We start from the raw sequence: 27,201 nt of genomic DNA on the forward strand, positions 1-27,201 counted from the left end.
CCACACAATTATTTGAAATGGGATGGATGGGGCTTAGAGACAATCCGCTTTATTTTACAAGCAAGCTTTTAATGCTGTCATGTTAACAGCAACGTAAAAGAAAGAAAAATACTTTTTAAAAGGTTCTATCTAAAATGCGTAACTGCTGTTACAGACAACTCCTTAAGGGGAAGGGGGAGGAGGGTACTCAAGTCACGTTTAACCAGATTTTACTATAGTAAAATAATAAAATCTATAGAATTTTCTTAGTCCAGATTGAACCATTAATTCTTTCCTTTCTTTTTGTTGATGTCTTAGTAACTCTCGTAGCCAAGAGTTTAGGAAGGGAGCAAAGAAAGCAGAAGCTTTGAACCAATTTGAGTATTAAACACAGTGACCAATGCCAGGTAAAGCAGCATCTGGGAAGAGAGCAGGAAAAACATGAACATGCTGAAAAGATTTTCAATTTCCTTGAGATTTCTGTGGCGGTTAGCTGGCAATGCTCAATCTTGGGGGGTGGGGGTGTCACACCCATGTAACAAAACAAGAGTTCACTGACAAATCGACTCAGGTGCAGCACATATTTTAAAGCGTCACACAAAAGGGATTCCTTTGGAACACTGGTTCAAGAGGGAGCACTTCAGATTTACAAGCAAAATAGCCTTTTAAAACTCCAACATGTGTTCAGCTGATTCTGGATCTGAAGAAGCATGACTAGGTTTTTTGGGGTTTTTTGCTTGTCAAACCATATGGCTTGTTAAATGTTGTTTTCTAAAACCTCCAGACTTCCAACAAACCTGATTGTCAAGTGTTGTAAAAGGTCTTCACTCCCATTTTTAGTGGAGGAATCTCCTGTTGCAAAAAAAGCAGAATCCCACGCCACTTTCTTGCCATGCAGCAGGTCTGCATGGCTACAAGCCTCTGGGGTTTAACTCCAGCTATCTGCTCAGTCTCCTTGACTTCAATAAGGGTTCTGGCATGCCCAGCTCAGATAGGTGTCCTCTCTGCTCCTACACACATTACTTACACAAACCTCAGTGACTTCAGTGGCGCGCACTAGCAAAGTGCTTAGGGCTGCAGCCAACAGCTCAGTTCTACAGTGCTGCGTCAGCAGAGTGTGTACGCAGCAAGGATGCTCCCAGGAGATGAATACGTAATACCACCTGGAGGTAAGTGACTGGGATCTGCCCATGCTTCTAAAATGCGGATTTAAACTTGAATTTTGGAATCAGATTCAGGAGTATCCGGAATGAGCTCAATGTTAACAGCCAGAGGCAACAGGGGAACAAAACTGGCTCCAAAGGGGGGCGGGGGAATGCAGAGCCTTAAACTTCAAGTTGTATGCTAGCACCAAGGGCTTATTCATGCAGGCTTCTCCAACCCGGCACTCTCCAGATGTGCTGGACTGCAACTCCCATGTTTCCCAGTCAACATGGACAATAGCCACACTGGCTGGGAATTATGGGAGTTGCAATCCAACACACCTGGACAACGCCAAGTTGGGCAAGGCTGCCTTAGGGCACAATCCTATGCCTGTAGGACTTTTTTCCTGTCTAAACATGCATAGGATTATTCCCTCGGTGGCTTCGGGCTAGCCCCTCTCTCATAGCCCTACTTACCTGTCCTGATTGCTGAACGTAGATTCACCCCATGTAAGCCATGCTGACTCACTTGGAAAGAGGGCGAGACACCATGGCCAACCACGGAAGCAGGACAGTCACAGCATTTTTGCACCATTTTCGAAACTTGGCTGTCACCGTGGATTCACTGCGGATTCAAGACCGTCCTGTGCTTTTTCACAACAGCTTCTGCAAGACTCCATGCTGGCAGGGCAAAGTAAGGGAAGAGGGATCTGGACAACAAGAGCTCACGAGCTCTAGTCGCAAACCCAAACTGTCATTTGTGATTGTAATGAACAAAAAAGTTTCACAAAGGCAGCTCCAAGAGGCCCTAAACCTATTTCAGCGTTCATTTAGCAGCTTCAGCTGTGTGCAATTAAAACTTCAGTATTAAAATGTTAGAGAATAAAGTAATGAGGCACTTAAAAAATAATCTGTGCTCCACTGGGCCGTGCTCAGCACAGATTTCGTCAGATAATTTGTAAGACAAAAATAGATTCCTCCCAAAGTCACAGGCATTGTCCTAAGTTAAGTGACTGCTGGATTTGTCAACACCTTTTCTAAAAGAAAGCACTGCAGCTCCGATAATCAGAGGATGCCTCAGCTCTTGGCGTGATTTATTCTGTGATCTCAGAGCACAGCAGTGTCACTGTGCTATGATTGTTATGCAATCCAACGAACTCTTACTTGGAAGTAAGCTCCAGTGAAACCAAAGGGATTTGTAAGCACACTCAAACCTTTTAAAACTCTTGATTTCACCTCCATTACCTGCCTCATTCAGAGAGTCTGCAAGCTCCGTTCCTTTCAGATTTAATATCCCCTCTATTCTTTACAGTCTGCCCCTAATGCATGCTAAGAAGAATGTTACTGCTATCCCATATTCCCTTCAATTAATTTGGGAGCATGGAGGATAAGCTATTTGAAGAGAACACTCTACCCGCCCACCTCTATTTCTGAGGAGAGACGGTGTTACTTTGAACTTCAGAGCTATCTGTACTGATCATTTAACACAGCTTTGCCTCAGGATGTTGAAACCTACAGCTCTGTCTTTGAGTAATAACGGAGGCCTGATGCAACAGACAGTGGCGGCGTGTGAGTGCGCGTGCGCAGGCACACTGCAGCAGGGGGTGGGAAACCACCAGCCCCCAGGCAGAATTCAGCCTGCAGCCATTTCCAGGCCCTCCTCCCCAGCCCCACCAGTCCAGGTAAGCTGCAGGTGGTGGACAGATGGGTAGTGGACGGACGGATCGCCCTGTTCCTTCCATTCAAGACACTGAGAGAGGGACGGCTTTCTCTTGGCACTAGTGCTTTTTCAATGGCAAGTGGAGGAAAGGGGACTGGAGACCAGAGGAGGGTTGGCCTTTCAGAGAGATAAAGCTGCACGTCTGCACATATGAATGGATACGGGGCAGATGATCTGGGTGCGTTAGGGTGACGGATGGGTGGATGGGTACCACTGCTGCCATGTACGCACACACACACCAAAATTATACCAAGGGAATGGGGCTTTGGCGGGGGGGGGGTTCCCACTATTTCTGCACTGCTGCAACAGACATATGTAGCGGGAGCTCAAAACAAAGCCAAGCCAACTAGTAAATTCTGGTATCTTAACCAGGCAAACCCTTTTTACAACATCAACAAAAATAGAGTCTTTGTACATGGAATTAGTACCCCCCCCTTGAAGAAAATAGGAAATGGGAAATTATCTTTTAAGGGGAACAAAGAAAGCACAAACTTTGAAAAGGATGCTGATGAGCTGACTTACACAAGATACATTTTAAAATACTATTTTTTGATTCAAACACAGCTCTGAATTGTTCTCATGACCTCAGTTCAAACTGATAAAATATGACTTGGGCAAGAAAAAGGTTTTAAGACTATGCAAGCTTAAAACTTGCACTCTTAAAAACAGAATGTTAGTTTATAAGTGCTCTAAACGCATGGCTAGAAAAAATGTAACATAATATATAAGGACATGCACATTGTTAAACATCAAAAGAAAAACAATGAGAACTTCAAATTTTTAAAACTGAAATGAATTTTAATACAGAAAATGAGGCTAACATTTTACAACATTTACAGGTAAACAGAGTACTTATAATTAGGGAAATCAAAGAATGTTACAATTTAAGAAGGTGAAATGTTACAAGCTTGCACACCAAAAATCAAAAAATGAAAATTAAATTAAAAATGAAATGGTTACCAAGATAATGCAGGTCAGGGGATCAAAGGTGAAGGGTCACACATTATTAAAAAGAAATCCAAAATGGCGGCTGCATCAAGATCTCTGCAAAACAAAGGAGCTACAGTAAGTAAAAAACTAAATATCTTGCATAGATTCACATTTACTGCAAATGAATCTAACATAATGCAATCAGTTATGAGACATCAGCATTTACAGTCATCAGTATCAATATTATGCTCCTTAGGGGGAAAACTTTGTACAAACAAGTTAACTATCTTTATCACAAAAAAAGGCCCACTTGATTTTGTAGATGTGCTTTAATTAAAGTTCAGGAGAAAGAAAGCCACACAGAACAACCGATATGTGGCTCAAATGCTTGACTTTAAAGTAGTTAAATGAAGCTATATTCTAGTTATACTAACAAATAAAAATAATTTAAATGATTTTAAAAATATGCTGTCAAATGTACTACACCTTTTTCTTAAAAAAAATATGGAGTCCAGTTAAGCCACTATGATGACATCTATAGGACTTCTGATCAAGACGGTCTTGATTTAGGAAACATTATAAATGCTGAAACACGCATGATACATTAGTGCTCAAGTACCAGTTTAACTCGACAATAAAAGGGCCTTTTAAAATGTGGTTACTACTAAAAATATCTAAGTGATTGAAATTGTGCTACATAAAGTGAAGAACCTTTGGTATATAGATTCTTATACATCTCACAGGAATAGCAAGTCATTCTAAAATTAGGAGAAATTAGAGTCACTCTTCTCATTTTGCTATGTTTTATTTCCCACAAAAGCCAAGTTGTAAAGAGCTTCATTTATTAGACTGAAGGAGAAATGCAGAGTTCAGCTAATCTAATATGGCAAATAAACATTATGTAAATGCTGACCCTCAAATGCCAAAAAAATGCATCTTATGAAACTTTTGAAATATCTTTCAAAAAGTACAAATTTATAATACCTAAAAAGGTAGTATCAATACGCTTTCCCAAGCAAATGCTAGTGCTCTCCAATTCCCTTCAACACCACTAGTGACCAATTTTGCTATTTTGTCATTACTTATTACTATTTCCTATTGCAAAAAGCAGCCTTGAAGCAATTTACACACACAAATATAGAAATCCATAATTAACAGAACAGGAAAAAAAATCGATATAAACCGTAATCAGCACAATACTATAAACGTTATCAAAACATTATCTAAAAACAATACAGTATGAACTGTTCATCCACAATGCACCATAGCCGCTTCCCTGTCCCCTTCATCACAGCCTAGGATCAAGACCACAAAGACACCCCACAATAATGGGGCCATAACTAATGTCCAAATCTTTGGCTGGCACTGAAAAGATGACGGTGTCGGCACCAAGCAAAGCTTCCTTGGGGAGAGAGTTCCATAGACGCACAAAATAAATTGGCAACCAGTGCAGGTGAGCCAGAACTGGACATGTATATTCACATCGCCTAGTTCCAGTCAACAACCTAGCCACCAAATTCTGAAGACACTGTCCAAACTGTCTTCAAAGTCAGCCCAACGTACTACACATCGCAGTAATCTAACCTAGAGGTTACCAGAAGATAGGCCACTGAAACCAGGGCAGCTATCCCCATCCAGAAAGGGTCAAAGCTGGTAGGAGGCACTCTGCACCACAAAGGCCATCTGAACCTCCAATGACCATGATGGATCCAGGAATATCCCTGGGTTGTGCACCTTGTAAGATTATTTCTTCATTTGAAATTTTACTAAATATGTGTAAGATTGGAGTTATAAAAGTTTGTTGGCATAGCTTAGAGAAAGAAGCTTTGTGGGGCATAGAATGGGTTTAAATGGGTGTACAAGTGATAAGGGTAATGCTTTAATATTAAATGGGCAAGTAGGCATACACACACAGAACATTGTGTCAAGGGTTAGATGATTTAGTTTGGATAAGAAAATGATTTGGATTCTATCACTGATCCTGATAGAAAATGATTTGGAAATACAGTTTGATATTGCTCAAAGACGTTATTCATGAGAACTTGCAACTTGGTATTGCTCAAAAGACATGAGTCCTAAGAATTTGTGACGTGTACTAACTGTAACTAGGGGAAGGGCCCAGGGTTAAGGACAGGTGAGGTTGTGGTTGGAAAAATCCACGTGTACCTAAGAACAGTGAAGCAACCCAGACAGGTTAACCACAAGAACAGGGAACTTGACCTTTCGTTGTCATAAACAAATATGTCAGAAAGGAGAGGAGGTTTTCAGGAGATGATGATCTAAATTAATGATGTGGACCAATAGATTTAGCCATTTCAGAATAAATTAGTATGTATTAGGAGGGAGGTCTAGTATTTAAATTTGGATACACCAGACAAAGATGTCTCCCCTTTCCCTCAGGCATGGTTTGGTCTTGCCTGGGAGAGATGGGAGTCCCTCTGTGGAGAAGAGCTCCTCCACGGAGTCTGTGTTTGTATTTGTCTGTGATTGTCTTGTTCTCCAAATCTGTGAGTATGTTCTTTTAATTTGCTTTGCTGAATGGAGGTTTGTGTGACTGTTTGACCTTAACTTTCTTAAATTGTTTTAATAAATGTTTTAAAGTTATAACAGTTTCGTTGTGCTTGTGAGTCTGTGTGAAGTCAGTCATTCTGGATGTCTATCTCCGGATCTTCTTTACACGTACTATAGTGGGAAATTTGAGGAGTCCTGTTGCAAGGGACTGCAGGAACCTGCACCTATGTTCAGTGCCTCTTAAAAAAACTACCAGAAAATTCCTCCTACAACCTGCTCCTTCAGGGGAACTGCGACCCCCATCCAGAACCAGTTGCATTTCCCCCATCTGGACAGAAGACCCACCCACCAGCAGAGCCTCAGTCTTGGCTGGACTGAGCCCCAGTTTATGGGCGCTCACCCAGTCCATTATCGGAGTCAGACATGGGTTCAATCTACTGCCACACCTGCCTGAGGTGTGCACCAGCAGCATACTGATGGCAATGCACCCCAAAACTCCGAATGACACTGCAGACCAGCTGCGTGTAGGTGTTAAACAGCATGGGGGATAGAATCAACCCCTGCAGAACCCCGCACTGAAGATCCCATGCCGCCGAGCAATACCTGCCAATGCTGTACTTTGAAGGCACTCCAAGATCCCAACACAGACAGCCCCTCTCCCCTCTGAATTTGGAGTGAGTGAGTGTGTGTGTGTGTGTGTGTGTGTGTGTGTGTGTGAGAGAGAGAGAGAGAGAGAGAGAGAGAGAGAGAGAGAGAGAGAGCGCTTCGGCTATTGGGCGGTATAAAAATGTAATAAATAAATAAATAAAATAAATAAGAGAGAGAGGGGGGGGGGGAATCACACCTTGTGCTCCAGGCAAACACTTCCCTACTAACACCCTTGTGGGCTGCCCATATAACTCAGCACACTGAAAACTGTTCAGCCTGTGGTCCCATACCCTCCACCTAACTGTCATCAATGCTAGGACTACAGATTCATTTCCTGCAGACAAGCAGTCTGCTAGAGAACGGGCAGGGGTGGGGTGGGGAGGGAGAGGAGGAAGGTAAGCGAGAGAAAAGCAAACTCATTTGCCTCACACAGCCCAACTATCCCAGGTATCAAAACAATCTGATGGGCACCAACAACCACCACTTTATAACGCTTTCAGCCTTCACATTTTGGAAACACCACAGACCAGCTTTCCAGACCAAGACCCAATATAGATGCGTTATCATTGCACCAATATTCATGCTACTCAAGTCTGCTCTAACTGGTTTTGCTTGCAAAGCAATGCTTGCAAACGGTTTGGCGCCAACTTTAGTTACTGAACCTACCTGCTCGAAGGTAGCACTGAACCTAGTTTGCTCTGATTCCAAAAGGCAGGGAGGAATACCCCTGCACAGAGAGGGGGCATGAAAGCCCAACCCAGGGACTAGACAATCAGGCAGCAAGCAGATGCACTAAAAGCTGAGATGTGCTTTTAAAGTTTCTCATGGCAATCAATGTTTTGCATCTTCTAATTCCCATTATCCTATTCACACCCTCCCCATCAGGAAGTAGTTAACATTGGAAATGACATGGGTAATAAAAAGGGCCATCATCAGAATACATTCTGGGGGTGGGGGAGGTCCTGAAGTAGCAACCAACACTCACAGACTACAGCAGAGTCAGCCCAATCCTCTCCTTAAATTAGGTTTTATTAAAACCACTTGCAGTTTCCAGCACTGGAACAAATACGTTCGTTCCTTGGGGCTGCCATCTACAAAAGCAAAAACAAAACCAAGAGAGGGGACCCTCACATATCCCTCAGCTCTTTGCAAAAGCCCCCACCCACCCCTGGAAGAGGAACTTAAACCTTCCACCGCTTCAATTCTACTAGAATTCTCGTCTCATATTGCACCTGCCATATGTATTCACTGCTGGGAGGGCAGGCATGCAAGCCATTTTAAACGGTACAGAAAGAATCAATATCCCATCACAATGTCAGTATGAGGCACAAAATATTTCAGAGGCACTGTTATTAGTATTGTTCTAGTCCTTGCCGGGGGGGGGGGGGGAGGCAAAGAGATCAGACGAGCAGCATAAGCAAGGTGAGGTCGGATTCATTCAGTAAACCCCATATCAGTTATATGGGGGGAGGGGGCCAGAGGAATTAAACACTTCAAAAGAAGCTCCTTGGTAACATTTCCCCAGTACCAAGCCAAAATATGAAGTCTGTAATATTAAGAAAGGGACATAATTAACTCCAGGCAGAAGAAGCTTTGTGTCAGGATCGATGCTGTACTGAGTGCTTGCAGGACCCAGGTCTATGCTGTACTGAGTGCTTGCAGGACCCAGGTCTTTGGTCGGGACCTGTCCTGCTGGGGTGTTTGCAAGCCTCAGGCCCCTGACTAACTACACGCAGGGGGTGTGATTGGAGTCCAGCTGGGTGGGGCTAGAGTAAGAGCTATTTAAGCACTGCACTGCTCTCTCAACCCTCGCCACAGCAACACCATTCCTGTGCTGCCTGAGTCTGCTTCCCGCAAACCTCTACGCCCGGTCCTGATTGTATTGGTTCCTAACTTCTGGACTGCCTTTGGACTTTGCCTTGCCTCTGCCACACCTTGTTGGTTCCTGACCCTTGGACTGCCTCTGGACTACGCCGTGGTTCTGCCTCTGCCTTGGCAGGTGGTGCTGGACCCTCGGGCCGGTTCTGGGACGTTGCTCCAGCTCGGCTCAGACTCAGGTTCAACTGTGCCTCTGAATTCTTGCACGCTACAGGAGGGGGCCTCTGGCTCTGGCCCTGGCACACACTAGTGACGGTCAATAAAGCTGAACCCTTCTTGATCCCACTTCAGTGTGGCATTCTCTTCTGCTTCACTCCCCTGGGTCCTGGCAGCCCAGCCTTGCTCCCTGCCGTCCACGCCCTGGACGTAACACTTTGTAACTTTAAAAACAGGCAGTATTGTAGAGTTGTGTGGACAATAAACATCCAAATTGTTCCTGTGGGTCATTTAGGCTATATTTTAGCAATAAATTGCTCCTAGACAATCCCATCAGATTCCTTGGGAAAGACACAGCAAACCAGACCCCAGAATGGTCACTCTGTGCCTTTGAAAATTCTACCTCCAAATCCAAGGCAAGAAAAGGCTATGTAAACTACATGGGGAACACTGCATAACTGAATCCAGTTATTTCCATGAAATGGTACCCATCATTAAATTATCTACTTGGGTGAGTTACCATGTTTATCCTCTATTTACAATAATTTTTGAACAACATTTTATCACTGCGACTTTCTATTTGGACCTTTCATGCTACAACAAAAAGCAATTAGACTAAACACGGGCCAGGGTCAACCTAACATGGGTGGTGTGGGTGGGAGAAGGATCTCTGGCCTGTTGCATGTGAAACACACCGGCCTGTATCCTTTATTAACGGGAAGCAGGAGGGAGGAAAAAGTGTTTATGTTTGTTCTGCACTTACTAATGTGTACAAATTCAAAAACATTACATTTTAAAAGCCTGTCCTTTAAACACGAGTTACCAATTTTGAAGTTAATATATTTGCATCTCTACTGAAACGTTCTGTTTTTAAATATGTTCAGGTTGCTTTTTCTACATAAATTCTATTGATTTCACTGGCGTAAATGTTTTTTAATAGTCTTACGGCTCTACTGGTTTTCATGGTTCTTTTTTTAATCTTTTCTTCTTAAATCTTTTTATTTTTGATGTGAATTGTAACACTTCAGTGTTAAAATACTGGCAATCTTATGTTTTAAATTTTGTATACTTTTAATGTTTACTGTTTTTAACTTTTGTAAACGGCCCAGAGAGCTTCGGCTATGGGGCGGTATATAATTGTAACAAATAAATAAATAAAAATAAATATATACTAGAGGCAGTCTGCCTATGTACACCAGTTGCTGGGGAACATGGGCAGGAGGGTGCTGTTGTACTCATGTCCTGCTTGTGGGTTTCCCATTGGAGCAGCGGGCTGGCCACTGTGTAAACATAATCCTGGACAAGATGGACCTTGGTCTGATCCAGCTCGTACATATTTTAAATGAAGAAAAAAAAAACTAAATGGCTTTTGGAATACAAGGCCATGCTACAGAAGTATATTAGCTTTGCTTGGCTCAGAAGCAAGAATGCCGAAGTGTTTATTAGATTTTTACAGATGCAACATATGCGGTCATATTGTGGTCCAGCAGAGGATTAACACTACTAGAAGGTTAACGCAGCAGAAGGCTATCAATGGCTACTAGCCCTGATGGTTGTGTGCTATCTCCAGTATTCGAGGCAGTAAGCCTGTGTGCACCAGTTGCTGGGGAACATGGGTGGGAGGGTGCTGTTGCACCATGTCTTACTTTGTTGTTCCCAGCCAACGGCTGGTTGGCCACTGTGTGAACAGAGTGCTGGACTGATCCAGCATCAGGGCACTTCTGATGTTCTTACCAGACAGCCACATCAACCCCATGGAGACAAGCCTCAAGCAGACAAAGGCCACCAAGATCCAAACCATCCCATCTCTGCCCCAGAACTATTGTGCAACTGTGGCCCAAAGTCACTACATCTCAGCTTCTATTTTCCATCTGCAGAATGAGCAGCGACCTTCCACTGAGGTGACATAAAAGTCAGCCTTTTTTTTTTTTAAGTCGCAAAACATTTTATTTTGCCAAGTATCGCACAGATCATTGTGGTATCCTAAGCCAGGCATAGCTAGCTTCTTCACCCTACCTAACTCAGCTTGTATATACAAACATGGTACATTCAAAGGTGTAAACATTCAAATCTTTTCCTGAAAACGTTACCAAGAATTTTAGCTTTGATAAGTACTGCACATATTTCAATTCCCTCCCCACCAAATTCCCAAAGGAAATATCCCATTGTGCAACAAGCCCTGGGCAGAAATGGGTTCTCCCCATGGCTTCTGGTTTCTAAAAAGTCTACATCTGTGTTAAACTGCGCAAGTCCCATTTGCCGAAAGCAATCAGATGAGTGGTACGAGGCCTGGTTTAGGAAATGTTTAATTCCTATTTATATTTTTAAAATTACCCGTAATTCTGTTGCTTTTGCAATATACACACATCTCAAAACATGTGAGCAGAACACTGAAAAAAGGTGGCAGAAAGGCAGTAATTTTTTGATTTTATTTAAAACAAGGTTGGGGAATGCTTGGCTTTCCAGATGTTCTTGGATGCCATCAGCCCTATACAGCATAGCCAACAGTGAGGAATGCTAGGATTTGCAGGCCAACATCTGGAAAGCTTCATGTTCCCATCCCTGATTTAAGGCTTTGGTCCTAGAAGCTGCAATTCACTTCTGCTGCATTACAAACTCTCTCAGCCTCTGGAAATCAGCATTCAAAGAGATGTTCATCAACATGTATTGCAGATTCCTGGTACTTGTGTACAGTATTTTACTATTTCCCGAAGTCAATTTAAACATCTTTGTGGAAGGGGCTAGAAAGAAAGAGGCAGACGAACGGGTTCACTTATCAAATGAACTGGAAATGAAGAATATTACGTTTTCTAAGCTGTTGAAATGCTGCATTTTCAATCTTCCCTTCTATGCTTCCAACGGGGACAATTTTACATGGAAAACAAAAGCAACATGAAGTAGTGAAGTGAGGGGGAATAGAGCTACACAAGTAAAAGGGGACTATCAAAGAAAATACTCAGGAATTGATTTCTGCAAAGAAAAGCCAAACATTCTAAATATATCTCAGATATAAAAGCTGTACATAAAGCTAGTGGCTATGGTCATAAGAGAGTAAAAAAGGAAGTAGAAATGCTACCTGTTTACAACCGCCTGCCTTAAGTAGCATCTAGAGAAATCCCTAATGCTTATGAAATGGCCACGGGTCAGAGAGTAACCCCAGGAAATGTCAGGACAGAGGCCTCTGGGGCAACCAAAGGTATATTACAGTTCTGATAGGCAAGCTGATTTATTTGAAGCTGAAATATGCTACCTGAATACTTAAAACACAGCTAGACATTAATCCTTAAAGGAATAGGCCACTGAAAAGGTGCAAAACTCACAAATCAGGTAATACAACCCTCAATACTTCACCTGCAATTACTAGTTGGAAATAGATTCCTTATTCCAAACAAAGACATAGATTAAAAGGGGCAAAACAGCCACCCTTCAATACATTTTTTTTGTGATACTGTTAAAAGGCAGCAGATTCCAACCTTTAGCATATGTTTACTCAGAGAAAGGATTGGGAATTGCTGTCTCAATCCATCCCAGCATACTCTAAAGCAGGGGTGTGTAGGCTTGCAGGGTCTACTAGAACGCCAAGAGCCACCAACCAGAATCAGATGCAAAATTGCAACCTAGGTGGGCAGACGAACATATGTAAGGTAAGTGTTCTTTTTCAGAAACATAATTGGGGGCGGGAGGGAAAGAGAGATAGATGTTCAGTTACTGCTAGACAACTAGGAGACACAAACCCCTGTCGATCTACTGCAAATCACCCAGAGATCAACACCTAGCAACAGATCCTGAAGTACTTTTTCCTACCCCAGTTCCAAAGCTTTCATTCTACACACACTTACTAGCAAATGTTCCACTGAAATCTTACTTCTGAGTGGACGCGCATCGGGTTATGGTGCATGAGGCTAAACAAAAGCAGCCATGTTGGATCAGACCAAAGGCCTCTCTAGTCCAGTATTCTGTTCCCAAATGATCAAACAGATACTTATGAGAAGTCCACAAGCAGGACACTAGTACAATCGCACCCTCCACGTTCCCTAGACACTGGTATTTAGAGATATATTGCCTCTGATGCTACAGATAATATATAAGTAGACATTTATACTTCTCTATGAATTTGTCCAACTCCCTTTTCAAGCCTCCAATTTGGGGGCCATCAGTACATCTCATGTTAGCAAATTCCATAGTTTACCTATGTACTGTGTGAAGTACATCCTTTTATCTGAAACTCTTACGACTCAGCTTCACTGGGCTTTAGTATTACAAGAAAATGGGGACAACGGCTCCCTAGCCACTTTCCCCACACTGGGCATAATTTTATACACCTCCATTTTGTCCTGTGCCTTTCTTCCAAGCTGAAACGACCTGTATGCATAACCTTTCCACAGAAGGCGTTGCTTTAGCCCCCCCCCCCTGATTTTGGTTGCCCTTTTCTGCACCTTTTCCAGCTTTACAGAATCATTTCTGAGATGCAGTGACCAGGACAGCACGCAATATTCCAAGCGTGCTTGCACCATGAAGAACTAACATGCCTTAGGTCCTCCTGTGTATGGGCCACAGCTGGAAAACAATACAAAGGAACTTAGCAAGAACACTAGGCACTATTGACCTTCGACCGGTGTGGGTGATACTTCACAACATAATGGCACCACAAGGACAGGGCTGCTGACCTCTACACTCAGGAGGCAGCATGGAATCTACACACACACAAAACTGGTGTGATGGAGGGGGAACAAAGGCTTCAGAAGAGCCTCTGGTAGAGAGTGTGGGAGAAGACCATGCAGCCCACCAAACAAGGATGGAGGGAAGAGAAGAATTCCAAGAGAAAACCTATCTCAGTAAATTATGAAGGTCAGGACAACGCCAACCTTGATGTGAGAGAACTCCGATGGCAGAGCTCTGGAGATATCAAAAGCCTTGCCGGTGGTGTGAAGGGAAGGAGCACCTTTTTTAAAAAAGAACAACTTCTTTTTTTAAAAGGTGCTCCTTCCCTTCACACCACTGGCAAGGCCCTTTTTTCCTCTTTTGAATATTTCCCTTCTATTGCAAGCAATGGGAGGGGAACTGGTGGAAATTTCCCCCTCTATGTATCGTTGTGGGCTGGGAGGGCTCCAGACCTGGAGCTCCAACATCAGGGAAGTAACGGATGCAGCATTTTCTACAGAGATTTGGAGAGGAGATACAAGGTTAGATCTCTTCCTCTCCCCATCCTTGGAGATCCCATATATCAAGGGTGGGCAATTTGTGGCCCTCCAGATATTTTGACCTAGAACTCCTGTCAGTTCTAGCCAGTATAGCCAATGTCAGGGATGATCAGAGTTGAAGGCCAAAAAATCTCGAAGCCCACAACTTGCCCACCCCTGAGATACATCCTCTGCCCCCTGAAATGCCATCCCAGGGGCCACAACAGTGCACCATCAGGGATTATATTCAGGCTTCTGAAAAGAAGCTTAAGTATCTTCAAGGATTGCTCCTCCAACATAAGAAAAACTAGGCAGCTGCCTCTGGCTTTAGGCAACAGTAAGTCTCTCCGTGGTTTTATGCCATAAACAACCTTCCTTCCATCATTCTAGAACTGAATACGCACAGATTTAAATGATAGGATCATGTGCACTCAAGCAGAAATAGATCAGTTTGCCAGCCAGCCTGCTTGCAGGGGCAGTGAGGGAGCGTTACAGCACAGCAGCTGCATTATATTGTGGCACACACAAGATTGTGCATCAAGTGTTGTAAAAGGTCATATGGACACAATAAAAAGCACAGTGGGAAAATTGTAGGAACCAATTATTAGAAGTACCGTAATGCAGAACAGCAGTGCCAAATGAAAAGGCACGAAAAACCCCTTTAGAAGAGTAGAATCAGAAGAAAAACATTCTATGAAACAGGTGCCAGTCTGGGCACAAAATGACTCCAAAGTTACCACGTTGGTAGGACAGGCGAGTTGGTGTGTGTGTGTGTGTGTGTGTGCAGTGCTATCCCTTAACTAGATCACCCAATAACTAAACAAATTGGGAAATGAAGTTGAAAAGTTGGGAAACGTTTAAGAATTGAATACTAGAACTCGAACAAATTTCCAAGGATAAGAGTGAGACTGATGGCTACTCTGCTTCAAACTGGTAGACAAGGACTTTCCCTCCGTGTTATAACACAGATTTCTGCTATACAAAGATCCACTGGCTCTATAAGCCACCTGCAGCTCCTAATTTGATTCGAAGCTGTATGCTCTATGGCGTTTCCCAACTTTTGACACTTTGGGCACAGTCTCTTTCTCCCTAGACGTACTTCACTCTCACATCAGTTAGCTCCATAGAGCCCTGCGGGATATCCTGTTTAAAACGGCATCCTGGCATTCTACCCTCCCCTTTGCCCAGTCAAGGTTGGGTCCTTGCTTTCTGGGCAATGTTGTTGCACTTGGGATTCACATAGATCCGCCATCCATAGCATGGTCAAAGACATTGTGGAACCCCGGTATGTCTTTTGTCATAGCGCAAATCAGGGGTGGGGGATCAGTATTGCAAAGTACCCCCCCCCAAACTCCATGATAGATGCACCCATCATGGTGACTTGCATTCTGAAACCATGCATTGGCTTTAGGGATGTACGGGTTTTGTTAAATCCATCCTGTCTGTGTTTCATGGACTGACAAGCGTCTTTTATTAGATCATCTGCTCATTACTGGAACAGACTTTTTTTTAAGAGATGTACAAAATGTCATGTCTCTTGCGCTAATGCACAATAGCACAACTGAGGATTTGCACAAATCCCCCCAAAGATTTTTTAAAAAATGTTCCACAAGTCCACGGAATCGAGTATGACTTGGAAAAAGCCAGTCCACTGTGGAATCTGCAGGTGGGATTCATAGAATCACAGCTCCACAGTGAGAAGGAATGATTGCCACTAAACTAAAGAGAACTTTCTGTCTGTTAACAACAACAACACAATATACTGCTCAACAGATTCTGTACAGCCAAAATAAAATCATGGTTATTAAGTTTTCTGGAGAGCGTACTATTGTTCAAGAATTATTCTTCCTGCCAACTTATGCAAGTATACAATTTTACAATTCATGTACATTGTCAGAGAATTCTCTGTTAACATGTGTTCAAATGTATTCCAGACACCATCAATGGAAGTGCGACTATTTCTCTGGAGATCAATCCCATTTTTAAGTTAATCAGTGAAAAGGGAAATATTTCCATGTCCTTCCACTCAGCATTCACGGGGATTTTCTCAACTAGAATAACTTAACTAAGACAAGGTAGAAAAAAGAATTTCTAACATCCACAGAAACATCCACGGTGTGATATACATGCCACTGAAGATTGTGGTACTACAAAGCCACAAATTACTGGAATACATGCAAATACAACAGGGTGTCATTCTCCGAACTTTAAAGAAGTCTTTGAGAGCACATCAACGAAACATCATTTAGAAATTCAATAGAACAAGATGGTTGAATGCTTGGGACTCAAAATAAAAGGAGGAAGACTTCATCCCTCCACCGCAGTTAAATATCAATGCTAAAGGAAAGGAAAAAAATGGACAGGGCACTTTGCACATGCATTTTATCTATACTTTGATTCTTTCTACGAAGTCCAAGTTCTGTTCCTGGAAGCCCAATGCCACAGAAGAGGTAGAGACATACAAAGGACAACAGATTATAAAGACTGCAGGAGCACACACATCTTCAGACAACAAACATGCTTTGGCACTGTATCGATGGTTTGACCACAACATGGGGAACATGGGTGGGAGGGTGCTGTTGCACCATGTCCTGATTGTTCATCCCTGACCAATGGCTGGTTGGCCACTGTGCGAACAGAGTGCTGGACTAGATGGACCGTTGGTCTGATCCAGCATCAGGGCACTTCTATTGTTTTTATGTTAACATACACTGCATAGGGTAACTGTGGGCTGATAAAAGACCATGACTAGCGCAAATCCACAATCCCACAAAAGACACACTTGAATGTAAAGTATAGTGAAGTTCTTTGGAAGAGGGAGACATCTTGCATGCATACTGGGTGGTGCCATTGTTAAGAATACTTTTTCTTGTTTAGGCAAACTGCAGCTTTCATTTCTAAGTAACTGTACTAAATTTAATCATCTCTCACTTCTGAGTTCAAGCCACTGGCAAGTCTAAAATTGGTCTTCCAGTTTTCAGAATGAGCCAATGATGAAAGCCTATCGCATTACCTTAACTGGAAGTTTTATTGCCCCCCATCGGCTAAAGAACCTGCACTTCAAATGTTAACCTCATCTACTTTTTGTAAACTAAAATATTAATTGGGTTTAAGCACAATGGCTACCCAATTACTTTTGCAGAGGAGTCCATTAAGATCTGTCAATCACTCTACAACATCTTGTCCATGCTAGGGCCCAGAACTGTCATGTTTCCAAAAATGCTTGGGGGTTGTTGTTTGCTTGCTCACTTCAAGCCGTGTCCCCGGGGTGCAGCATTAAGGCAGGGCCTGCTTTTTTACCCATTCTGCAGTGTCACCCCTTGATAGCAAAAGCTTTCTCATTGACCTGGTTCGCACATCCCGGTAAACCATGATGGCTTAATTCACCCGCAGGGCTTGAAGAATTGCACCGCCTGCCATTTTGGACATGGAAGCTACAGCAGGGATGCAGCATGGCTTGTTCTGTCATGCACAACCCTCAAATAACCCATGATGCTTTGGTTCGAACACATGCACCCACCCCGGCCCGCGTATTCAAAATGATGCCAGCACACATCTAAGAACCCTGAGGATTAATTAACCCACGGACAATTACCATGATGTGTGAATTGTCTCTCTGAAACACAGATGAACTAAAGGTCTTCTATAAGCATTTTCAAGGATTGTCGAAAAGTATATTTGTTTAACTAATTTATATTCTATGTTTCCACTAAAAAGAGCGTTCAGTATAGTTTCAGCTCAAACACTTCTGAAATATTAATTCATAACAATTAGGCAAACGCACATTTCAATAACATTAATTCAGCCAAGTGCTTTTTTAAATATTAAAAAATACATTTAAAGACCTGTAAAAATGTGATTGGTTTTAGTGTGTTAGATATGTGCAACTACTTGTAGTAGCCTATGGCTAAAAGTAATAATAACGATTGATGCGCTTCTAAAAGGAAAGCTATTTTTCCATGCTACAGTTTTAAGGGAAAGACAGCTCTGCTTCGTTTGCCTTCTTTGAGAATCAACCAGTTAGTAACATGTGCTTGTTTAAAAATCAAACGGAATGATAACCTTTCAATTGTGTGAAATTACTGATCCTACTCAGAACGCTTTGCTAATTCGGTAAACATGAGTGGAAACATACAGCAGGGCAACATTAATGGCAAATTCTGCACTATGCAAATCTAACACAGCACCGAGGAATTTCAATTCTGCCTCAAGGTTCTTTAAAAGACAAAATGTGCAGTTAATGAAACACAGAATAGCCCAAACCAAGCAGAATCTGTTTTGCAGGATGCAGCAGATGGAGCAGAGGAGTTAGGCAAAGGATACTTTGGTACAAGTGGCCACTAAGCCACAAAGCTTATTGAGTGTGTTCCGTGTTAGGTCCCTATTAAACGGCTGAATCTGAAGAATGAGTCAAGTACACAGAGCACGACTTGATGTCAGCTGGACAGAGATGTACCCAGTGCACTTCCATGTCAAATGTACCCCTAGGCAAGGTATAGGATTAAGCCAAAATCACATTGATATTCACAAGCGCAGCTCAATCTTTCCTGCAACGTCAAGTGATGACTTGCAATAACATCAGAGAGAGAAAAACAGCAGAGTCTTTTGCCACTCTCAAGACTAAACAAACTTAGTCCAAAAACAAAACAAATGACTACTAGTAGAGCATCCAGTTTATTGATTTTTACAGAGTTATAAACCAGATGCGCTACTGGTGGTCATTTGTTTTGTTTTTTTGGAGGAGTGCATCGTGCACAAACAAATTTATTGTGGCATAAGCTTTCATGGACTACAGTCCACGTCAGAGAGAGAACGTACCACTGCCTCAAAAGCAAAAATGCTTTTCAACCAAGTCAGTCCACACATTGTATGACTACTCTGGCTAGAGGAAGGTTATCCTGATGTTCAACTGAAATCAGTTTTCTTGTGACTTAAGCCCATTATTTTGTGTCCTACAATCGTGGATGATAGAGAACAGGTTGAGGCCCTCTCCTGTGGGACAACCATTTAGGTATTTCAGAAGTGCTATCCTATCCCCCCTCCTCTTCTCAAGGCTAAACATAACCAGTTCCTCTCATCTTTCCTCATAGGACTTACTTTCTAGCCCCCTGATCATCTTTGTTGCTGTTCTCTGAATTTGTTCCAATTCAACTAACACCTTCTTAAAGTGTGGTGTCCAGAACTGGACACGGTATTCCAGGTGAGGTCTGAGTGCAGTGGTTTTGGTCAAAACACTTCTCATGATTTAGAAACTCTCCCGTTTTCCACTATTCTCAAAGAGCCATCTCTTAACTCATCCTCTTCATCCTCTCCAATGGCCACCAATACCCCTTGTAACCTTTGGCTCCAAACTCATGAAGCTTTGCTACTTAATCACAATGTCTCATTGTTATCCTTTCTCATTCTGTCTTTGACCCTACCGATCTGCCTTCAGTGAAACTGCCAGAGCTGAAATCACAAATCATCTCCTCACTATCAAATCCAAAAGTCCTCATCCTCCTTGGCCTGTAATTCTGTCTTCAGCTGGTTCTCTTCCTACCCAATCTAATACTACTTTCAATGCTTCCCTGGGGCTCTCAGCTATTCTCTCTATCTACACCCTACTCCAAAGCTCTCTCCCTCGCATCTCAGTGCCTCACCTAGATGCCGTACCTTTTCAAGCACAGTGCATCCAAAACTAAACTTCTCACTTTTCCTCCCAAGCCCTTCTCTCCTTACCCATTCTGCTGGTCAGGCACAAAGACTTTGACACTCCCCATCATTTGCTGCCCAGATTCAATGCTGCACCAAACTATGTTGCTCCTCCCTTTGCCATGTTATAAAAATACAGCCCTCCATTCCCTCAGCAAGATCTTTGGCTCAAGCTCTAGTCAACTGTTTTATCTACTGCAATCTTCCCTCTGGCCTCACTTATAGTTATATAGTACACCAGCACTCTGCTTCCAAAATCAGTGATCTCTCAACAAGTGAAGACCTTCCTTACATTTCTGCACCGGCTTCCCGTCCGCTCCCGGATGCTGCACAAGCATCTCATTCTCCACAGCCTCAGCCCGATCTTTCTCCCCACAGCAATCACCCAAACAGGTATCCAAAAGTCTCTCGCTCCCTCAAAAGTCTCCCCCCTTCCTCCCTTACTTGCTGCTCCTTATGGCCAGATTACCTGCATGATGGCACCTTCCTTGCTTCCTTCAAACCCCTCCAACAAGGCTCACCTTTTCTGTGAAGCATTTGGAACAACCAACTAGTCCCAATACCGTAACTAAGCCCGAGGGTGTTTCACTGCAATAATCCTCTGCTTACCACTGCCTTCGTATGTCCCTCCCCTTCGTCTGGGGTCTCCTTTGTGTCCCCCTTCAGTCTTTGTACATGGGATACAGAAATGGTGCTCAATAAATTAAATAGATACTCCCTGATAATATAAAGGCTCCATGTACACGCAAACCTATTGTTATAGCAACCAGCTAATTAGTATGCATGCTCGTTCAGAAAACATATAAATTAGAGGCTGAAAACATTATTTAAAATCAATCCATCCTGGCTATGGGTGGAGATTTTGATGACATGAAGCTGTCCTATATGGACTGACAGCAAGATTCGAAGGTCGCCAGCCCTGATTAGAGGAAGGCTCTAGAGAGTCCTTCCTTTTAATTAGCTAAGCAAAGGACTGAACACAAGAAGCATGAACTCTACCACTCAGCTATGGCTCCACATTCCAGGTTGAGAGCTACGAAGCTCCAATCCTGCTGTGTGTGACTGAGGTCCACAAATTCACTTGCCATGGCAAGAGACCCTCTCGCCACCACCTCTTTGGTGAGCCTGATGAACCACTGTCTTTATGACCTTGACGCTGGAGAGGAAGGTAGAGAATCACCATGGCAATTATGCTGAGCTTCAACAGCTCTCGACGCACCACCAAATAGTCATTTCAGAAAGAAACCAATATCATATCAGAAACAACTCCCAGGTTTTGTGTACTCCTGAGTGCAGCAGGACACAGGATTTGAACCCACAACCCTGATGATCCATTCTAAGAAAATGCACATTGTTTAAGCCACAGTGCTACACTTTCAAAGGCAGCTTGATTGGCTGATGCCTACACAGCACTTTTTAATCCAAAGGGTCGGGGGGGCCGAAATGTCAGTATTTTATATTTTGGTGAGCAATTTATACATGCTGCTAAAAATAAGCAACTACTTTGACCATAAAGCTCTCAACCCAAAGCATTTACATGCCATACAAGAGACAGCAAAGGATCGCTCAGTTATTTTTACACTGTGGCCAAAAAGGTTATACATACTTTCACATTTTCAGAAAAAAATATTCCCAGCACATTAGGTGAAGCTGAAATAGTGGACTTAGATGCTTCAGAATTGGGCTCATTCTCCCTGCCCCCGCCTCTTATTTACCTTGCACATTAAGAGGCATCAGCGTAGGCACAATTTAAAAAGAAAATGGACTGATGTCTCATAAGCCAACTCACCTTTTGGGATCGCTTAGGGGACAAAGCCACTCCACCAAATTAGCTTTTCTATATTAGGGAGGCTGCTACTGATTAATACCTAAAGCCACTGTGATGGACTGGCTGAGAGGGACAGCGGAATGGGTAAGATATTGACCTTCATGTGAGAGTCTCTGCAAAATCCTTCTCCTGAATTCCTCTGGGCTTCCTGGTTTCCTGATCCATCAGCATCTTGGCTCTGTGCATGTGGCTGGCTTCGCATAGCTGCTTAGGAAGCAGAATGCCATGCAGAGAAATCAAGGGGAAGAAGTGGACAGGTACGGCAGCTTGTAATTTAGATGCAATCAGCATGGTACCCTTGAACTCTTTCAATAGTACGGGGGGGGGGGGGATTGGGGCAGCAAGGAAAATCCTTCCACTGTGCCAGGCGCTTCATCCATATGGTGATAGCAGTAAGGGAACAATTCTCTCTCGATCAACAACTTACTAAAGTATCAGATCAATGACATTAAACCTAAAATCCAAAGGCCTGGCCAATACCCGAACACAACAGTTGTTGTAAGCTAGGGTGAGGCTCACAGGTCATGATCAAGGATCTTTCATGGAGGAGAAACGTGAACCGGGCAGTTGGATTTTTGTCGGAATATTGAAGCAGTGTATTTTTAACGAGACATTTTCTGTTGTGTGCTGTACAAATTGGCTTGGTGTTCAGCACACTAACGATGGGAGTCCACAGGAGGGTGTCTTTTGTACTGCTGAACTAAAGACGTGCAAATGCACTTGCTTTTACCACTGATTCTTAAACACATAGCAAGTCTGTGGCTTTGATGTCTCTCAGAGAAGAGCGATCGCTACAGTACATTCCTTTACTCCAGCTCTAAACTTCACAATAGACAGCAGCGCCTGTGATTAACAGCAGGTAACCTCAGTTTCTGTCAATTTAATGAACTCTGTCAAGACAGAAAGGCACTGCGCAAGCCGAGAGGAAAGATGTCCCTGTGTAACGGGATATCAGAAACTTCCCTGGCAAGGAGCCTGCTCTATTGAACCCCTTCACCAGAATAATTTATTCCAGTATAAACTAACGTTTGGAATACTTTGCAAATAAAAACAACAATAATACCAGAACCAAATTAAACTGACAGCTTCTGGCAGTGATGTTCTGATTTTTATTTTTTATCACAGAGGCATTTTATTATACAGCAGTGATAGAGAGCAAATCATTTGGACTGCTGCTACAGAATATGCATCTGTTCTTTTCAGTGGGATCACTGCAAGCAGCCTTCAGATCAATACGGGCTTGCAGCAGTCTGAGTCACAAGTACCCATTGTGACTGCTGGCTCCTTGGCAGCCATAAAAATCTACTTATTTGCATAGTCAAATTTTTCTTCTGCTTAAATATTAGCTAGTACAGCCATTCCCAACCTGGGTCCCGCCGGACATTCTGGACTACAACCCCCTGGCCAGGGCTGATGGGGTGCTATAGTCCAAAGTGCCAGGTTGGAAAAGCCTGGACTAAGAGATCAGCCCAGAGCTTGTCTTACTGTTCCCACAAAATATGCACTTCAGAAAAGTTAGTACATGAAAGCTAGTTAGCTATCTGGGCGAGCTCCTTCCTGGAAAGGTGGCTTAGAAACATTTTAACTAAACAATAACCTCGCCAACACAGCTGGCCCAGTGACCAGCATCACCTGAACCTCTGCAGATGCTATCCATTTGGTAGCCCATATCAACCAACACGCTTGCAACTATCCACTTTGAGTTAACACAATATAACGGGGACACAGTCCTGATTCTTACAGATGTGCTGAAGGCTGAATCTGTCACTTCCTAGGACTTGAATGCAAGTTCTGCTACCACAAGGACATTGGTGCCTTTTGCAATTTATGGAAGGTAAGTTCTTCCACCTTTCCTGACCAGGTTGTCTGTCCTGGGAAACTGTGTGTATCTGATCATTTCAGCAGTTACCAACATCCTGCATGGAAGTCAATGAAATATCCACCTAGTCAAGTGATAAAGCTCACATCATACGTCCCCCAACTCAAACTTTGCTTCCAGGTGATGCCCATCCCACCAAACTCTCTCCAGTAGCCAGCAAGCTTCTACGCTTCCCATTGCCCGCAGGACATCACCAGACACAACTTTGTGCAAATGAGTTTGTTTTGGTTTGGCTGGCAGAGTGAAGGTGTCCAGCCATTTCAATTCACTTCACAATGCAGCTACAAGACTGAATCCGGAGTAGCTTACAGTCAAAATGGGGGGGGGGGGGCGCTATTTATTTATTTATTACATTTCTATACCGCCCAATAGCCGGAGCTCTCTGGGCGGTTCACAAAAATTGGCTCTTGGCTCCCTTCCTGGCAACTGCACCAGCATTTCAGGTGAGCTGCTTGGCATTGCAACTACATGCACAAATAGATGATCCCCATCCATAATTATTCTTGCTGGGTTGGGTGCTTTTGTGAGCACAAGTGTTTGTGAAAAAAGTTCTGTACAAATTTAAACTGAATCCAATCTCAACCCCAGTTTAGAAGCCTCTCGCGATGGCAGCTATAATGACTATATATAGGGCCCAAATCACTTAATAATATTAGCAAGTGGGTCGGAGCCCCATGTGAGCAGTCTGCAATTTCAGACCTAAAAAGGTAATGTAGCCGCCATCCTGCCAACAGCTAGAAGGCCCCAAAATGTAAGTTGGCTGGAAAAGTTGGAGGCAGGCACTGCTGTATTATTAGCCTGTATAGAACCGGAATTCTTTAAAGGCATATAAATTGATATGCATCATAAAGTGTTACAACTACTGTCACATAATTAATTGGCAGAGGACTTGAGCACTGAGCAGTCATACAGACAAACTGTTATGCCACCCCCCAAAAATGTCAAATGCATGTATATTAGTATTTCTCAAAAACATAAAGCCACAATGAAACAGCCAGGCTAAACCCATGATAATTTACCAGCTGCAGTTCAGAAGAGGAGTGGGGGGATTATTAGGAGCATTTTCTTCAGGACAAAAAAACAGACACCATAAAAGTGATTTAAAAAGAGATGGCATTTTGATAAGTGTGTGTTTATATATACCCATCAAACATTCTAAGTAAAGCTGCATAAACCAATAGCAAAATTCTTGCCAGAAAGCTGCAAACAAGTTAAAATGTCCCACCTCTCACCACTCCAAATGCTTTTTTTTACTAAATGGAAAAGCTTCTATCTTCTTTCATCTTTTCCATCTCTACTAAATGGAAAAGCTCCTCCAAGCTTCTCCCTTCTTTCAAGGACTGTATCTGAACCACCCTGTTCTACAGCTGTTCTGCCCATTTTAGAGATGAGGAAATGGGCTGTATGGTCAGCCAACTGCTCTTTTCTGTGCGAGAGATGAAATTACAGCTCAGAACTACAAGTCATTTGCTTTAATCTCTCAATAAAAGCCCATCTTCAACTTCAAGAACACCATCTGCAAAGCCAGCAATATACTTCTTGCCTGATCATACAACTGTTTATGCTACATAACTCAAAGAAGAGCACACACACACACACACACACACACACTTGTGATTAATGCCATCCTGGCAACAAAGCAAGTGAGAGGATAGGTTGTGATTCCAATTTGTTCTACTGCTTGCACACGGAAGGCTTCATGTCTCCAGCACAGCTGCTAATAGAACTTCAACTCCTTTCCGCAGGCATGTGTGGGACTTCTGCATATTCTCCCTCCTTCTGCCCCACCACCATCTCCGTCACATAAATTATACTTGAGGGACTTCCATCAAAGTGAATGCAAGCTATCTTTCCTTCCAACAGAGACTGGTGCGGACCAAGCTGGATCCAAGGAACTTCAGTTGCCAAAGTTACCAGTGCATTTGGGGCATTTTCCTCTCATTCCTAAGGCTGTTCTCACCCTGTAGTTTCTTCCAATAGTCTTAAAAATTAAGGATTCTATTTGTTATGAGTTTGAAGAGCCATCAAAAAAGTACTCTAAAAGCTGGCAAAAGCATTTCTGATTCCCACTTCTGAGAGGTTTCCCTTCGCAATGCATTAAGGTCAGTCCCTAGATGAACTGCTGAGGTATTGAGATCACCTTTTTCCCCAGCTACCTCTGACTTATAGCCAACCACTTAAGAGATTTTATTATAGCAAGCGGTACATAAGTATTAATAATAAATAAAAGAAACAAACCAAGAATTCATATACCCACTATCTATGTTTAATGAAGTAAATAGGTCATCTATGGTGGCTAGTTAAGCAGATCTTTAGGAATGGGACATTTTTACCTTCATAGCTTTAAAATAAAATGAAAAGACCAGCAACGGTCAAATCAGAGCATGAAGGCACTTCTGGGAAATAGTTTTTTTAAAAAAAGGATACTGAATAACACAAGCTTGACCTTCTTTTTATGAAGTACTGACTTTCCTTCCTTCCTCAACATATAAAAACGTGCAGCAGAACTTTCTAATTATGTTCATAATGGATAGCAAAACGACATCGTATTAATACATAGTGAGCTTAACTACCTTACAATGATACAATTCAACTACATAACAAATAGGCCAAAGTAACACCGAGCAAATATTCTAGAACGTTTCAGAGGGAAAGGATACAATCAATAGGTAGAAGTTACCACCTTCAAAAAATCAAAATAGCAACCACACAAGGCTGGAACTGCCATGAAATATTGTACAAATTAGAAGGGAGGAATCAAAGTTTAATATTCAACTATCCTGCCACCTCTGTAGGTGCCTGTTATTGTAAATGCTGTATATACTATGGATACAATCCTGACAAAGATAAGCACTTCTCCCACTGATTGAGCACATGCTTACATTTTCCATGGAAATCAATGAGATAGGAGCAATTAACTTTGGCTATATTGTGTCCCACATTTGCAGTGAAACCGTCTGGGTTAAGTTACCAATAGCTGGTTATAGCAATGCAACTCTTACAGTGGGCAAATACACTATTAGATATGTTTACCCCAAAGATTGCTAGCTTTCACAACCATTGATTCTTGTCAACCCCTAAATTTACTTCTATATCAAGCCATAAACACAACCCTTTGCTGGTTTAAGAACAGCATTTTCCAAACTTACTTCACTTAAAAGGCTTGGATTTCCGGGGCACGACCCAGACAAACTTCAGCCTTTAAGATGAACTGTGTTATTGAGAGAAATTTAAGCATATGCTTAACTCTCCACTGAAAAAGTCTGGACTAGAAAGAGCATGCATTGTGCCCATATTTGTTAATACGTGTTCTAGCACACAAACCTTGCTTGACAACTTTAATCTTGGAGCAAAAAAGGTGTGATTTAAAAAGTTGAATGAGATCGCTCCATTTTTCACAGAGGTTATTGGGCCAAGAAATGTTCAGCTGTTGGGAAATTTTACTGCCTTTCTTCTGTCTTTGTCAAATTAACCCTTGAGACAGTGGTGCACCAAATCTACATCTTCATTAATTCCTAACAAGTGTAAGAGCATCAGATACACACAAATTTTAACTATACCTTGGAGAGAAGCAAAATGCAAGATATGCAAACAAACGCCAACACCTGCTACATGAAGCAGAGACCACGCTCAGTCCCTGTTTTAAAAACCCAAACAAC

The 27,201-nt window shown here is 42.6% G+C and overlaps 1 protein-coding gene across 1 annotated transcript in view; it reads right to left on the reverse strand.

Moving 5' to 3' along the window:
- The window catches only part of CAMTA1 (calmodulin binding transcription activator 1), a 696,337-nt gene that overhangs the window by 648,360 nt on the left and 20,776 nt on the right, over positions 1–27,201 (reverse strand). The window lies entirely within an intron of this gene.

Source organism: Elgaria multicarinata, chromosome 20 (assembly GCF_023053635.1).
Source record: "Elgaria multicarinata webbii isolate HBS135686 ecotype San Diego chromosome 20, rElgMul1.1.pri, whole genome shotgun sequence".
Lineage (NCBI taxonomy): Eukaryota > Metazoa > Chordata > Lepidosauria > Squamata > Anguidae > Elgaria > Elgaria multicarinata.